General features: G+C 32.3%; 1 long non-coding RNA gene across 1 annotated transcript in view; it reads right to left on the minus strand.

Moving 5' to 3' along the window:
* LOC137617316 (uncharacterized) overlaps window positions 1–17,500 on the minus strand; it is a 164,564-nt gene that overhangs the window by 70,132 nt on the left and 76,932 nt on the right. Inside the window, exon 3 of the long non-coding RNA XR_011039614.1 lies at window positions 12,683–12,806. This is a non-coding gene — a long non-coding RNA (uncharacterized lncRNA). The remainder of the gene's footprint in view (window positions 1–12,682; window positions 12,807–17,500) is intronic.

A 17,500-nucleotide genomic window follows, 5' to 3' on the forward strand; every position in this document is an offset into this window, starting at 1 on the left:
TGGCTTGGCGGGGAGGGCCTCCCCCCTTCCCGCTGGCAGGGCGGGGCTCCCCCCTTCCAGCTGGCAGGGCAGGGCTCCCCCCTTCCCGCTGGCAGGGCGGGGCTCCCCCCCCTTCCCGCTGGCAGGGCGGGGCTACCCCCCCTTCCCGCTGGCAGGGCAGGACGGGGCTCCCCCCCCCCTTCCCGCTGGCAGGGCAGGACGGGGCTCCCCCCCCTTCCCGCTGGCAGGGCAGGGCGGGGCTCCCCCCCCTTCCCGCTGGCAGGGCAGGGCTCCCCCCCTTCCCGCTGGCAGGGTGGGGCTCCCCCCCTTCCCGCTGGCAGGGTGGGGCTCCCCCCCCCTTCCCCCTGGCAGGGCGGGGCTCCCCCTTCCCCCTGGCAGGGCGGGGTTCCCCCCTTCCCGCTGGCAGGGTGGGGCTCCCCCCTTCCCGCTGGCAGGGCGGGGCTCCCCCCTTCCCGCAGGCAGGGCGGGGCTCCCCCCTTCCCGCAGGCAGAGCGGGGCTCCCCCCTTCCCGCTGGCAGAGCGGGGCTCCCCCCTTCCCGCTGGCAGGGCGGGGCTCCCCCCTTCCCGCTGGCAGGGCGGGGCTCCCCTCTTCCTGCTGGCAGGGCGGGGTTTCCCCCTTCCCGCTAGCAGGGACTGTATCTTTTAAAATGAGTTTGGAATTTGTCAGGAGAAAAAATAATCACTTGCTTATTTGCATTTATCGGTTTGAAACTGATAAAAAAGTTTTGGTATCTATTTTAAAATATATATATATATATATATATATAATATATATATTATATATATATATATAATATATATATATATATATATATATATTTCAAAATAGATACCAAAACTTTTTGATCAGTTTCAAACCAATAAATCCATTTATATATATATATACATATATATATATATACATATATATATATATATATATATAGTGTGGTTGGATTTTTTTTCATATTTGGCAGTAGGAAGGGGATCAGGAAAATGGTTTTTGGGTCCAAATGTACACACAGTTTATGTATGTGTGTGTAAGTGTATATATATATATATATATATATACACACATACATAAACTGTATGTACATTTGGACCCAAAAACCATTTTCCTGATCCCCTTCCTACTGCCAAATATGAAAAAAAAAATCCAACCACACTATGTAACTTCGACTACTACCACTAATACCAACATTCTTGAGGAGAAAACATTATGGATAAAATAAAAAAAAAAACTTAGGGATAAAATGAAAAAATTAAGAAAAAAATAAAATTAACAGTCCTCATGTCTCTCTCCAATCAAATATACACATATCTATTTAAAACCTTCAATCCGTTCCCCTTCATTAACAGTTAGCATTTCATTCCTCATTCTTCAGACAGGTGATTGCAAAACAGGTAAGAGAGGGAGGGAGGGAGAGAGAGAGAGAGAGAGAGAGAGAGAGAGAGGGAAAGGGGGTTGTTTCTACGTAGCCTGAAGCTCTAATTTCCCTCCAGCAGGAGATTTAGGGAAAAATGGTATGGGGAATTCTTTTTTTCCCCCGTTCGTGGGTTACCTTGGAAATTATTATAGAGGGCCAATGATTAACGTTCTAGAGGAATATTTTTGTTTTGTGATTTTCCTGTGTATATTGATATATACGTGTATATATATATATATATATATATATTAGAAATGAATTAATAACACGCCTATATATGCACACTATATATACAGTATATATATATATATATATATGTATATATATTAGAAATGAATTAATAACACGCCTATATATACATATATATACACATATATATATAAATATATATATATATATATATATACTGTATATATATATATATATATATATACTGTATATGACAGAGATATAGACAATGAATGATCGGTAATAAATGAATCAAACGATAAAAGGCATGCATTACATCATCACGCTAAACATATAAAACCGAATAATAAGACTTAACAATACCAGATTAATCCATTAAACCCAATGAGTTCATATTCTAGGAACTGAATATCTTTCAATTCTCTCTCTCTCTCTCTCTCTCTCTCTCTCTATATATATATATATATATATGTGTGTGTATGTGCATTTATATATATATATATATATGTGTGTATATATATAAATATATATATATATATATATACATTTTATGTATATATATGTGTGTGTATATATATAAATATATATATATATATATATATACATTTTATGTATATATAAATATATATATATATGTGTATATATATATATGTATATATATATATATATATATATATTTATTATGTTCTACTTCATACACATATTTCGCAACTATTTTCTATTTTGTATGGTTAAACATTAAACTGCGGCCCTAACCCCACCTCTCTCTCTCTCTCTCTCTCTCTCTCTCTCTCTCTCTTCGGTGCAACTTGAGTAATAGAAGTAAGGTTCCCCTAACGCCCCGCTATGCAAATGAAGCGGTTTCATCATTGGGAAATAAATGGCCATCTCTCCTTCTCATCATTCAAGAAAGCGATCTTCCTATCCGGCGCGCGTAAGTTACGAGTTCGTCGCGGCGGCGTAACGTCTCGCGTATTGCGTAAGCGTCATGCGCCATTTAGTACGTGAAGGAGTGGCGTTATTAAATGGTGTTATTTTTGCATAATTTTTTTTAGAGGATTTGTCATAAGTCTTTTTATAGTTTATATAAGGAATATTTGTTTTGATGTTCTTGTTTTTAAATATTCTATTTTAATTGTTTGGTATTTCGCATATCGTTTATTTATTTCCTCGCTGGGCTATTGTTTCACTGTTGGAGCCCTTGGGATTATATCATCTTGCTTTTCTAACTAGGATTGTAGCTAACTAGTAATAATAATAATAATAATAATAATAATAATAATAATTCTTATAATTATCATCTCAACTTCTACATTTAAAACATTTGAATTAAATTCTAAACTGTATTTCATAAAGGATAATTGGTTCAACAATCCATGACGGAGCCTCACTCCCCAGCTGACTTAAAAATCCCAATTTACCCGACGACAATATTCTCATCCCAACTTCTACATTTAAACCATTTGAATCTATTACTAATTGTATTTCATAAAGGATAGTTGGTTCAACAATCCATCAGAAGCCTCACTTCCCAGCTGACTTAAAAATCCTACGTTAGCCTACGACAAAATCCTCATCGCAACTTCTACATCTAAACCATTTGAATCGGTTACAAACTGTATTTCATAACGGATAGCTGGCTCAACAATACATAACGGAGCCTCATTTCCCAGCAGACTTAAAAAAACCCACGTTAGCCACAGACAACATCCTCATACTAACTTCAATATTTAAACCATTTGTATTCGGTTCCAAACTGTATTTCATAAAGGAAAGTTGGCTCAACAATCCATAACGGAGCCTCACTTACCAGCTGACTTAAAAATCCTACGTTAGCCTACGACAAAATCCTCATCCCAACTTCTACATCTAAACCATTTGAATCGGTTACAAACTGTATTTCATAAAGGATAGTTGGTTCAACAATCCATAAAAGCTCACCACTTCCCCGCTGACTTAGTAATCCCACGTTACCTGATTATACCATCTTCCTTTCTGTATCCTTGAATGCAAGGAATGATGAAACGGCATTTCAGGAACTGCTGACGTGGGAAGCAATTATAAAAAAGAAATGCATGTCTTTAAAAACCACCTTTCCTCCTTTTGGGTTTGGCTCCCATTGTTTTCAGGGGTTAATTAAGAACACGCAAGGGCAGTCCTATGCTTACGAAAGTCAGTTGGGAAAGAAATACTGATCGAGAAATAAGAGGGAAATCATTATTGTTATTATTATTATTATTATTATTATTATTACTTGCTAAGCCACAGCCCTAGTTAGAAAATCAGGATTCTATAAGCCCAAAGGCTCCAACAGGGAAAATAGCCCAGTGAAGGAAGGAAATAAGGAAATTACAAATAATTAACAACAAAAGTAAAATATTTCAAGAACTGCAACTAGGTATCGGTTTTACTATCTTTTACGGATTGGTAATCGTAATCTCTCTCTTTTACGTCAATATATCTGTTATTAAAACGGTAAAAATGTTGCCAGCATTTACCGTTTTTCTGCAAATTTTTAACAGTACCTATATCTACACTGTTAAAAATTTGCCGTAAAAAACGGTACAAATCTAGGAATAAATGTTGCCAGGCATTTACCGCTTTAAAAAACGGATATATTGACCAACGTTAACGAGTGTTGTTATGGTCACCAACCCGTAAAAGATAATAAAAAATACGGTAAAATTACGGTCTTCTATATTTTACTGAAATAAAGCTGAGGACAGTATATTTCTACGGAGAATTTCCGATTAAAATTACGGTTTTTTTAACAGTGTAGGGTTGTTTAGCAAGTAATAATAATAATAATAATAATAATAATAATAATAATAATAATAATAATAATAATAATAATTTGTCCGTTTTTTAAAAAGGTAAAAATCCTGGAATAAATGTTGCCATGCATTTACCGTTTTTTTTCCAGCAATTTTTTAAGTGTACCTATATCTATACTCAATCCTTTTTTAATGAGGCGCATTTGCACCGACTCGCAGCGGTGCCCTTTAAGTTCAGAAAAGTTTCCTTCTATCTAAAAGGCACCCCTGCGAGTCGGTACAGATCTGTCTCACTAAAAAGTATTGACTAAAGTGGATAGTGAATTCATTCTACTGCATCCCCCTTCAGACACAAGGATGCTACCTGGTCTCGCGTGCAAAATCTCTCGTGTACCCGGAGGCTGTAAAAAAGATGATTACACGAATGAGTTTTATCACCGGTGTGGTCGGCGTGTCAAGGGAAAACGACACCAGGTAAAGTTAGCCTTTCACAGCTCTGGTCATCCTGAAGTTCGGAGAAAAACCACAGTCGCCACAGAGGTTCTCGGAGAAGGAGATGGTCGTTGGAATGTATGTCTGTCTGACAGTCACTCTACGTTACCGTGATTTCGTCATTAAATATGATTAAAGTCTAGTTAGGGAAACTTCATTGTGGGCTGTGTCAAGTCAGTGTTTATTTTTACAGTTATGGAATTATATATATATATATATATACTTTATATATATATATATATATATAAGTACATGTGTGTATATACATATACATATGTACTGTATATAAATATGTATCATACACCTTAGTACCCTTTGTGTGTATACACACACACACACACACATATATATATATATATATACACACACATTTATATATAAGCATATAAATATATATATATATATATATATACGCATATAAATATACATGTATATATATATATATATAAATATATATATATATATATATATAAATATATACACATACATACATACTTATACATATGCATCTAAGACAAAATATATTCAGCAACCCACCTCATCAAAACCTTTCTCCCACCAATTCAGGAAGAGTTATATATCTATTATCTAATTACCAACCATGAAAGCGAACTTAGAATTTAGATCCGCTACATTTTCACGCAAAAGCAAAACCCAGAGTGTAAACAACTTGAATCAAGACAATCTGTGGCTGGGAAATCTTCTTTTTTATTACTTTTCATATTGTTTATTTATTTACTTATTTCCTCTCTTCCCTGCGGTATTTTTCCTTGTTGGAGCCCGTGGGCTTATGGCATCCTGCTTTTCCAACTAGGGTTGTAGCTTAGCTAGTGATAATGATGATGATGATAATAATAATAATAATAATAATAATAATAATAATAATAATAATAATAATAATAATAATAAAATTCATAATAATGATAAAAATAATAATAATAATAAAATTCATAATAATGATAAAAATAATAATAATAAAAATAATAATAACAAAAATAGTATTAATAATAAAATCAATAATAAAAACAATAAAAATAACAATAATAATAATAAGAATAGTAATGATAATAATAATAAAATCATAATGATAAAAATAATAATAAAATAAAAAAAATAATAATATAATAATAATAAAAATAAAAATAATAAAAAAAATAACAAAACTTATATTAATAAAAACAATAAAAATAATACTACTACTACTACTACTACTACTACTACTACTACTACTACTACTACTACTAATAATAATAATAATAATAATAATAATAACAAAAATAATAATAACAGGTGCATAGAGGTGCGCATCTTATCCCAAGAATGATTGACAATTGCTTTTGAAACTTTTGATGTTGATTACAGTTGAAATTGTTGAAAATGCCGGTACTTTATTTGTCCAGATGTTGTTGTGGCTGCCAGATGTATATTTAGTTATCGGAATATAATTTCAGGAATTGAGGGAAAAGGGAAAATTATAAATATGAAATTCCACCACAGAAAGTTTCTCATATAATGATGATGAATTCTTTGATATGAATGCTTGTTGCCTAGTAAAAGAGATGTTATAAGAATTAATGTGGTCTATTATTCTATTACTAGTGTAAGCGACCCGTCAAAATTGGTCTCAATATTTAGACAGATATGTACACACACAAACACAGATTTAACCCTTCGCAACACCTTCCCCTTTCCTAACTACAACACGGCAGTTTCGGCCATTAATGGGAGATTGTGGTTTCCGAGTGTACCCCTACGGGTAAACCCTCCCCCTCTCACCAGGGTATGACTACTCCCTCTTACACTACCTCTGGGACGGGGAGAGACCGAATAGACATACGTCTGTCAGTGCTACTGAACGTGACAGAAAACAGAATATATATATATAATATATATATTGCGTATGTATGTATATATATATATATATATATATAACATAGGCGTATATAACTTTGCGTGTATATATTTTATATATATATATAAATACAGTATATATATATGTATATATGTATATATATGTATATATATATATATATATTATATATATACACACACCCATATATATAGGTGTAATATATATATATATATATATATAAACAGTATATATATATATATATATATATAAACAGTATATATATATATATATATATATTTATATATATAAACAGTATATATATATACTGTATATGTAAATATATATATATATATATATATATACAGGAGATTTCTTCCTTGCAAGAAATAACTGAATAGGTTCTCCAACAGTCAAAGGAGAAGAGAGCAAAGAAAACAACAATTTATAAAGACGAGGGTGAAAGGAATCTCAGAAGAAGCAGAAATAGGTATCCTAAGGACTCAAAAGATTGACTCGGATACATTTTGAAGGAGGAAAAAAAAAAATCTGGCCCTTTTTTTGCGTATCAAACATGCCCGTCATGTCAGTGCACGAACGTTGGGAAAAAAGGAAGAAATGAATAAGAAGAAATGGAGCATAAAAAACAAGCTGAACTTGAAAGGAATTTCTTTTTCAGGGGAAAAAAATACCCGGAATTAGAAAAAAAATAATAAAATAGACTCGAAACCATTTTGATCTTGAAAAGAATTTTTTTTTTATTAAAAAAAAAGTCACTGCACTAAACCTAAAAAAGGAAAAAATAAATAAACTAGCAATAAGAGAACATTTTTGCTCGAAACTTTCGAAATTTAACGGAAATTGAATTTTTTTCCAGTGTCAAATGTGACAGTTATACATTCCTAAAACAAATATAAAAATATAACTCGGAAAAGGAGAAAAAATGTCAAATTCAAAAGAATCTTGATCTGAAAGAGAATTTCATGTTTTTCAAGTCAAAAAGTCAATGCCAAGATACGGAAAAAAAGAAAGAAAAAAAATACAGGAATAAGAAAAATTTGAGTTTTGTTGAGATTCAATTCAGGAAAACAGCAATCATAAATTAGTTTTCTGATACCCTGCCTCGCGATCTGCTGGACTAGGGTTCGAGACACTATCTAGCTCAATAGTTTCTTGTAGTGTATGCAATGTCACTCTACTAAAATAAAAAAAAAATAAAATAAATAAAAAATAAACTCGCAATAAAAGAATAAATTTGCTCAAAACTTTCGAAATTTAACGAAAAAAAAATTGTTCAGTATATAAAATGACAGTTATACGGCCTTAAAACAAATATAAAAATATAACCAGGAATTGGGAAATACAGTGAAATTCAAAACGATTTTACCTATAAATTAATTACAGGTGTTTCCACTCAAAGTCAATGCAAAAAAAAAAAAGAAAAAAAAAGAAAGAGAGAGAGAGAGAGAGAGGGGGGGGAAGAAAAAAAAACGCTACGATTATATTCAGGCAAATAACAATACCAACTTAGGGTTGTGGTAGGATGCTGGAAACGTCCTTGCCTGGCAATCTACTGGACTGGGATTCGAAACAAGCCTAAGCTAGATCAATACTTGCAGTGTCTACACCTCACCATCCTTGTGAGATAGGGAAGCGTTGGCGGGTTTCTGGGAGCTATGTCTACCTGCTGAGTCATCAGCAGCCATTGCCTGGCTTTCCCTGGTCCAAGGTTGATGAAGAGTGGGCTTGGGCGCTGATCACATTTATATATGGTCAGTCCCTAAGGCATTGTTTGCTATGTAACCTAAACAAATTCACATATTTTTTTACTCGTCATATATCATTGTGAAGCCTCTCTCTCTCTCTCTCTCTCTCTCTCTCTCTCTATATATATATATATATATATAGATATATATATATACACGTATATATATACATAAATACATACATACATATATATATATATATATATAGATATATATATACACGTATATATATACATAAATACATACATACATATATATATTATATATATATATATATATATATATATAGATATATATATACACGTATATATATACATAAATACATACATATATATATATATATATATAGATATATATATACACGTATATATATACATAAATACATACATATATATATATATATATATAGATATATATATACACGTATATATATACATAAATACATACATACATACATATATATATATATATATATAAATACATAAATACACACATATATATATATATATATATTCATTTATATATACGTATATATATACATAATATATATATATATATATATATACATACACGTATACACAAACACACGACATAAATTACTCTGCACTAACAAACAAATCAATTAACTGGTGATTTACAATCACCCCCAAATCAACTCCAGTCAGGATCTTCGAACGAGCTTTCGCTAACGACCTGGTTAATCACTCTCCGAACTTATTCATCAATTTCCCCCCCCCCCCCTGAACGACCAGTTAAGAACCTAACTCACCACTTCCATTACTAAACGATGCATTAGCTATCGAACTGTGACCAAATTTCACTGTTTACTTGTGGTGTAATAATAGTGGCATAGCCTCTGTACCATGGGGGTCTTCCACTGTCTTGGGGTAGAGTTCTCTTGCTTGAGGGTACACTCGGGCACACTATTCTATATTATTTCTCTCCCTTTTTTTTTGGGGGGGGGGGCATTTTTCAAAGTTTATATATGAAAGATCTAATTTAATGAACTGTTCTTAAAATACATTTTGAAAGATCTAATTTAATGTACTGTTCTTTAAATACATTTTGATTGTTCATTACTTCTATGTAGTTTATTTATTTCCTTGTTTCCTTCCTCATTGGACTATGTTGGAGCCCTTGGGCTTATACATCCTGCTTTTCCAACTAGGGCTGTAGCCTAGCTTGTAATAATAATAATAATAATAATAATAATAATAATAATAATAATAATAATAATAATAATAATAATAATAATAATAATAATAATAATAACATGGTCTTCCACTGTCTTAGGGTAGAGTTCTCTTGCTTGAGGGTACACTCGGGCATGGCATTCTACTTGGTTTCTCTTCCTCTTATTTCTTTCAAGTTGTTTTTATAATTTATATATGGGAGAACTAATTTCATGTTGTTACTGTTCTTAAAATATGTTATTTTGATTGTTTATTACTTGTCTTGTAGTTTACTTATTTCCTTGTTTCATTTCCTCAATGGGCTATTTTCCCTGTTGGAGCCCTTGGGCTTATAGCATCCTGCTTTTCCAACTAGGGTTGTAGCTTAGCTTGTAATAATAATAATAATAATAATAATAATAATAATAATAATAATAATATTACCATGGTTTTCCACTGTCTTGTGTTAGAGTTCTCTTGCTTGAGGGTACACTATTCTATTTTGTTTCTCTTCCTCTTGTTTTTTCTTTTTTTTAAGTTTCTATACTTTATATATGAAAGATCTAATTTAATGTTGTGGCTGATTTTAAGATATGTTATTTTGATTATTTATAACTTCTCTTGTAGTTTATTTATTTCACTGGGCTATTTTTCCCTGTTGGAGCCCTTGAGCTTATAGCATCCTGCTTTTCCAACTAGGGTTGCAGCTTAGCTTGTAGTAATAATAATAATAATAATAATAATAATAATAATAATAATAATAATAATAATAATAATAATAATAATAATAATGTTTACATCTCCGGTCGTCACCTGACTAGTTTAAAGGTATATACATGAATGGCAGAGGCAAGAGACAGTGAAATTGCCCTATCAAGTAGGACAGTGCCTTAGAGACTGCCATATATACTTATTATCAGTGCCCAAGGCCCCTCTCCACCGCTCCTAGGACCAAGAAGGCCAGGCAATGGTTGCTGATGACTCAGCAGACAGGCCTATAGGCTTCCCCAAAACCCTCATCCTTGGCTCACAAGGATGTTGAAGTTGCATCGACCAAAGGAACTAATGAGTTTGAGTGGGTCATGTTTACCTTTGGAAAGTTAATTCACAAGCGTATCAAGGAGGACCAGGCAATGGCTGCTGATGACTTAGCAGATAGACCTAAAGGCTTCCCCAACCCCTCGCTCCATCTTTAGCTCGCAATGATGACGAGGTTGCTTCGACCAAAGGAACTAAGGAGTTTGAGCGGGTCATGTTCACCTTGGGAAAGTTGAGTCACGAGCGTATTATTTTTTACTGGGTACGGTAAGATGCTGCCGTATGTAACGGTATAAATATTCGTGCTTTTGCCGTGCCCATTTCCCTTACTGGAATGCCATAATAGCTTTCTGGGTACGTGCAAAGAGAGCCTCGATATTCTTGGTGGTCACGATTTATATAGAAAAGATGCTTGGAGTTCGTGAAATAAAGAAGGGCATGACATCGGACTGAGCAATTTATGGTAATCTGTCATGCGCTGCATTTTTTTTTTTTTTTTATTCTTTTTCCATTTGACCTTGATCATATTATATAAAATAACAACATTCCTCTTTCTTTGTCGTATTGATAATATGGTATCGACATTATTTTTAGGTCTTGGGTAGTGCCATAGCCTCTGTACCATGATCTTCCACTGTCTTGGATTAGAGTTCTCTTGCTCGAGGGTACACTCGGGTACACTACTCTATCTTATTTCTCTTGTTTTGTGAAAGCGTTTATAGTTTTTATAGGAGATATTTATTATAATGTTACTGTTCTTAAAATATTTCATTTTTCCTTGTTTCCTTTCCTCACTGGGCTATTTTTCCTGTTATAGCCCCTGGGCTTATAGCATCCTGCTTTTCCAACTAGGGCTGTAGCTTAGCAATTATTATTATTATTATTATTATTATTATTATAAATAATAATAATAATAATAATAATAATAATAATAATAATAATAATAATAGAAAAGAATGGGTCAAAAGCTCTTGGTAATATTTTTTTTCTTCTTTCAAACCAGATCCAATTCCTTATGGAAATTAATCATATATCGAAAAAGAAATTAGAAATCTTTTAGTATTCTTTTTCTTTCTCAAAACCAGATGTAATTCCCTATAGAAATTAATATTATATCGAAAATAAAATTCTTTTGGTATTTTTTTAACTGGGTCCAATTCCCTATAGAAATTAATCATAAATAAAAAATAAAAATCTTTTGGTATTTTTTTTCTTTTACAAATCAGATGCAATTCCTTATAGATATTAATATATAAAAAAAAATCTTTGGTATTTTTTTAACTAGATCCAATTCCCGAGAGAAATTAATAATATAGAAAAAATATTGAAAATCTCTTGATATATTTTTTGTTCTCCAAACCAGATACAATTCCATTTAAAATTTATATTTCACTATCTTGATTTTTACGATGCGGCACAAATCACTAGAGTACAGCGGAACTAACATATCTAAATTATTACAACAAAATCCTGTGCTACATTAAACCATTCGTGCAACCTATTCTATTTCTTAAAGCAACCTTTATTCTTTATATATATAATACTCGTTCAAGGATCTTATATTAGCACAAACGTTTCTGCTGTCCATGATTTATCTTCCCATCGAAAATCATGGATTTAAATCATCCTGAATTAGTATCTATATTAACAAAATTCCTAACAGTCAGAAGCATACACTAAAAAAAATAGAACCTAATTTTTATAGGAAATTCTCCGTAAAAAATATACTGTTCTCAGCCGTATTTCACTAAAATAAAGGCGACCGTAATTTTCACCCTATTTTGTTATCATCTTTGACGGGTTGGTGGCCGTATTACCACTCCTTTAAGTCAATATAAATGTTTTTAAAACGGTAAATGCCTTGCAACATTTATTCCACGCTTTTTACAGTTTTTTCGGCAATTTTTATAAAAATGTACACTTCATAAATTGAGCATGTAACTCCTATAAAACAATGAAAATGGAAAATGAACATAAATAAATAACAACCCCTTACCTTTGGTTTGAGGAAACGGTCCTTCACTGGCGGATGAGGTCGGATTGCGAGGCCTATGCCGTTCATGAAATCATCGTTGGAGGGAGGAAGAACTCGATCGATTTCTGAGGGAGTTTTTCTGTTCCTGCGAAAATAAAATCGTTCTTGTTGTACTGTATTTTTAGATTTAATATAGAAGCAGGACTTATATTTATTTCAGAAGCAATATGTAATTCAAACTTTTACATAGAACCTAGTAGATAAAGTACTATATATTGTAAACTTTAACATAAAACGTAATTAATAAAGTGATGTATTTAAAATTTTTACACAGACTTTTATTGATAAAGTAATATGTATTTCAAACTTTTACATAGAACCTAGTAGATAAAGTAATGTATTTAAAATTTTTACACACACTCTAGTTGATAAAGTAATATGCATCTAAAACTTTTACATAGACCCAGTTGATAAGCAATGTATTACAAACTTTTACATAGAATCTAGTAGATTAAGTAATATGTATTTTAAACTTTTATATAAAACATAGTTGATAAAGCAATATGCACTTCTGACTTTTACATAAAACCTAGTAGATAAAGTAAAATGTATTTAAAACTTTTACACAGAACCTAGTAGATAAAGTAATATGCATTTAAAATTTTCACACAGACCTTAGTTGACAAAGCAATATACATTTCAAACTTTTACATAGAACCTAATTGATAAAGTACTATGCATTTCAAACTTTTACATAAAACCTAGTTGATAAAGTAATAAGTATTTAAAACTTTTAAACTGACCTCATTTGATAAAGTAATAGGCATCTAAAACTTCTTCATAGACCTAGCTGATAAAGCAGTATGTACTTCAAACTTTTAATAGAACCTATTAGATAAAGTAATATGTATTCAAAACTTTTATACAGGCCCTAGTTGAAAAAGTAATAGTTATTCAAAACTTTTACACAGACCCTAGTTGATGAAGTAAAATGTATTCAAAACTTTTATACAGAAACTAGTTGATAGAATAAAATGTACTCAAAACTTTTATACAGACCATAGTTGATAAAGTAATATGTATTCAAAACTTTTATAGAGAAACTACTTGATAAAATAATATACATCAACCAATATTTTATATCAATTCCAATGAATAAATGAACAATAGGTTTACGGCACTGCTCTAGGAGTGTCAGTACACACTCCCTTTGTTAAGTCAAATGAGGTCGAAACTGTTACTAATGATTACTGGTAAGGTTTGGACCGCCCTACGCCCCCCATTTTTGGGGTAAGGGGGCCAACAGGTCAGGTTGAGACTTTCATTTGTATGAAGACTTTTAGTTTACAATATTCTTTTTTTTCTTAAGTCTCTCTCTCTCTCTCTCTCTCTCTCTCTCTCTCTCTCTATATATATATATATATATATATACATATTATATATATATGTGTGTGTGTGTATATCATCATCATCATCAGCCGTTACGTGTCTACTGGAGAACAAAGGCCTCACACACGTCCTTCCACTTGCGTCTATTTATGGTCTTGCTATGCAAGTCCACCTCTCTCTCTCTCTCTCTCTCTCTCTCTCTCTCTCTCTCTCATCAGAATCCAGACAGTTCCGTTCCTAAGCATATTTGACCTTGACTCAATTTCCGTGAGAAGCTTTCAAAAAAAATTACAGAAAACCACAAAAGCGGGTCCTTGGTTTTACCAGAAAAGCGGACTAATATTTGAAAATATGCTAAGTGTTTGGATGCCCTGTTTTAGAGGGGAATTGTTATTAAGATGGTGACGATTATAATAATAATAATAATAATAATAATAATAATAATAATAATAATAATAATAATAATAATAATAATAATAATAATACTGGTAGAATGCAGTAATGAAGAGAAAAACATAAGAACAATAGAAAAAGTTCATTACAAAATTAACGCCACTGAGGCAGCAATTACTTTCAATAATAATAATAATAATAATAATGATATAAATAATAATAATAATAATAATAATAATAATAATAACAATAACAACAAAAACAATAAAATATCTGCTTATGCTTGCGTTTGTGAGATTGGAATCTCACAGTCATATAAAAAGTGAAACCATTTTAGAGAGAGGAAAAAAGTTATCTTGACCAACACGGATTATTTTATATTTATGTCTGGTTGGTGAATTGCGTTAAATTGCTTCAAATCATCAAAGTTTATTTACAATGCAGACAGCAGGAACTTTGAAGAAAGAAAAATACTTTAGTCAAGTAAAAATATAAGCAGTAATGTAGCATATCTCTCTCTCTCTCTCTCTCTCTCTCTCTCTCTCTCTCTCTCTCTCAACGCATACATATTCATGAATGATACTGACACGTTTTCATTCCTATACATGCCGTATATGTCTACGTATACGATAAGGTGTATATATATATATATATATATATACATCTATATAGATAGATAGATAGATAGATAGATAGACAGATAGATAGATAGTGAAGTAGGAGAAGATGAACTGAGAAGTATTGAATTAAAAGCTCAAGATAGAGAAGAGTGGCGAAATCTAACAGAGGCCCTTTGCGTCAATAGGCGTAGGAGGAGATGATAATGATAATATAAACAGATAGATATTAAGATATATAGATAGGTAGATACTAGTATACACAATCCGTCAAAAATGACGGCCAAATATTTATAGATAGATATGCAGACACATGCACACCCCTCTCAAAAAAAATGTTAAAAATAACAAATTAATGAGCTTCCAGCCCAGTCCCAATGAGCATCATTATTTATTTAATAACCCTTAACTAATTGCAAGATCTGACACCTAAAGAACAACGATCTATGTCACGCCAGATAAGTAATTTACTGTTTACCCAAAAAGAACTCATGTTTGTTGAGTATGATAGGATTATTATCATTATCAGTAGTAGTAGTAGTAGTAGTAGTAGTAGTAGTAGTAGTAGTAGTAGTAGTAGCAGCTATACTACTAGCCTATTTGAGAAAAAGGATGCTATAAGCCAAAAGGGCTCAAACAAGGAAAATAGCCCGGTGAGGAAAGGAAATATGAAAAAGTATGGAATATTGTTCCTGAGTGTGCTCTCAAGCAAGAAAGCTCTAACCAAAGACAGTGGAAGTCCATAGTACAGAGGCTACGGCACTACCTAAGAATAGAGAACAACAGTTTGTCTTTAGTTAAGAGTTCTCTTGCTTGAAGCTACACTCGGTCATACTATTCCATCTCATATCTCTTCCTCTAGTTTTTTAAATGTTTATAGTTTATATATGATATATTTATTTTAACGCTGTTACTGTTCATAAAATATTTAATCTCAATGATTCATTACTTCTCTTGGAGTTTATCTATTTCATTTTCTCAGTAGAGTATTTTTCCCTGTGGAGCCTTTATAGCATCCTGCTTTTCCAACTAGGGTTGTAGCTTAGCTTGTAAAAATAACAACAACAACAACAATAATAATAATAATAATAATAATAATAATAATTATAATAACAATAATAAAAATAATAATAACAATAATAAAAATAAAAATAATAATACTAACAATAATAATAGTAATAATAATCATAATAATAATAATGAGAAGAACAACAACAACAACAATAATAATAATAATAATATTTGTAATAATAATAATAATAATAATAATAATAATAATAATAATAATAATAAAAACATCAACAACAACAACAACAACAACAACAATAATAATAATAATAACAATGAAACTTCTCAAAGTATAATGCAAAGACATCCAATGCATTCCAACATTAAGCTTCGAACATAACCACAAAAGGATGTTCACGAAAGCAAAGTTTTTCCCACGCCATTACAATCTCCAGCTGTCATTGCCTAGCGATCTCTACCCCTAACCTAGGCTAAGACATTTCCCAGTTTTGCTCGTCTCGGTGACGCCACTTTATAATGATTACATCAATCAACGGTCGGTTAGTCTTCCGTCTTTCTACAGTATTAGCTTATTCTTGATTAGTGTACGTGACCCGTCATAAATTACGCCTAAATATTTAGATATGCAGACAAACGAACACAAACAGATTCAACCTTTCTCAACCCCTCCCCCTTTCCTAATTATAACCCCTCTAATCAAGGTATGACTACTCCCCCACCAGAGAGAGGGGGAGAGAACCAGTAATGCCGCTGGGCGTGACCGGATACACACACACACACACACACACACACACATATATATATATATATATATACATATATATATATATATATATATATACATATACATATATATATATATGTGTGTCTGTGTATACATATCTGTTTGTATGTATGTATGTATGTATGTATGTATGTATGTATGTATATAAATAAATATATATATATATATACATACATATATATACATATATATAATATATATAATAACATATATATATATATATATATATGTATTTATATATAAATAGATAGATAGATATATAGATGCATAGCCAGTATAGGATTTCTGATATTTGAATCAAAATTCTTCAATTTTCCTTTTGCAAAAAACCCTATCAATCTCTTAATTTATATCTTACAATTTCATAATTCTCCAAGTGTCAGCAACTATTTTACCTCATAGTCCGCGAATCTTCGAGCGTCAATATTTTGCAACTGAAGAAGACATAACAGCAGAGTCGCTTATACGACCGCCGACGGAGAAAGCGGTCATTTATCAGCTCTGGACGCCGCTGGATATTGCAACAGTATTTTTGAAGTGATAGAAGCGGTACTATAAACAGAATGGTCGGAGTGATTATGTTGTTTTATAGACCGTGGCTTCTGCGACGTATTATTATTATTATTA

The sequence above is a fragment of the Palaemon carinicauda genome, chromosome 23, assembly GCF_036898095.1.
Source record: "Palaemon carinicauda isolate YSFRI2023 chromosome 23, ASM3689809v2, whole genome shotgun sequence".
Taxonomy (NCBI): Eukaryota; Metazoa; Arthropoda; class Malacostraca; order Decapoda; family Palaemonidae; genus Palaemon; species Palaemon carinicauda.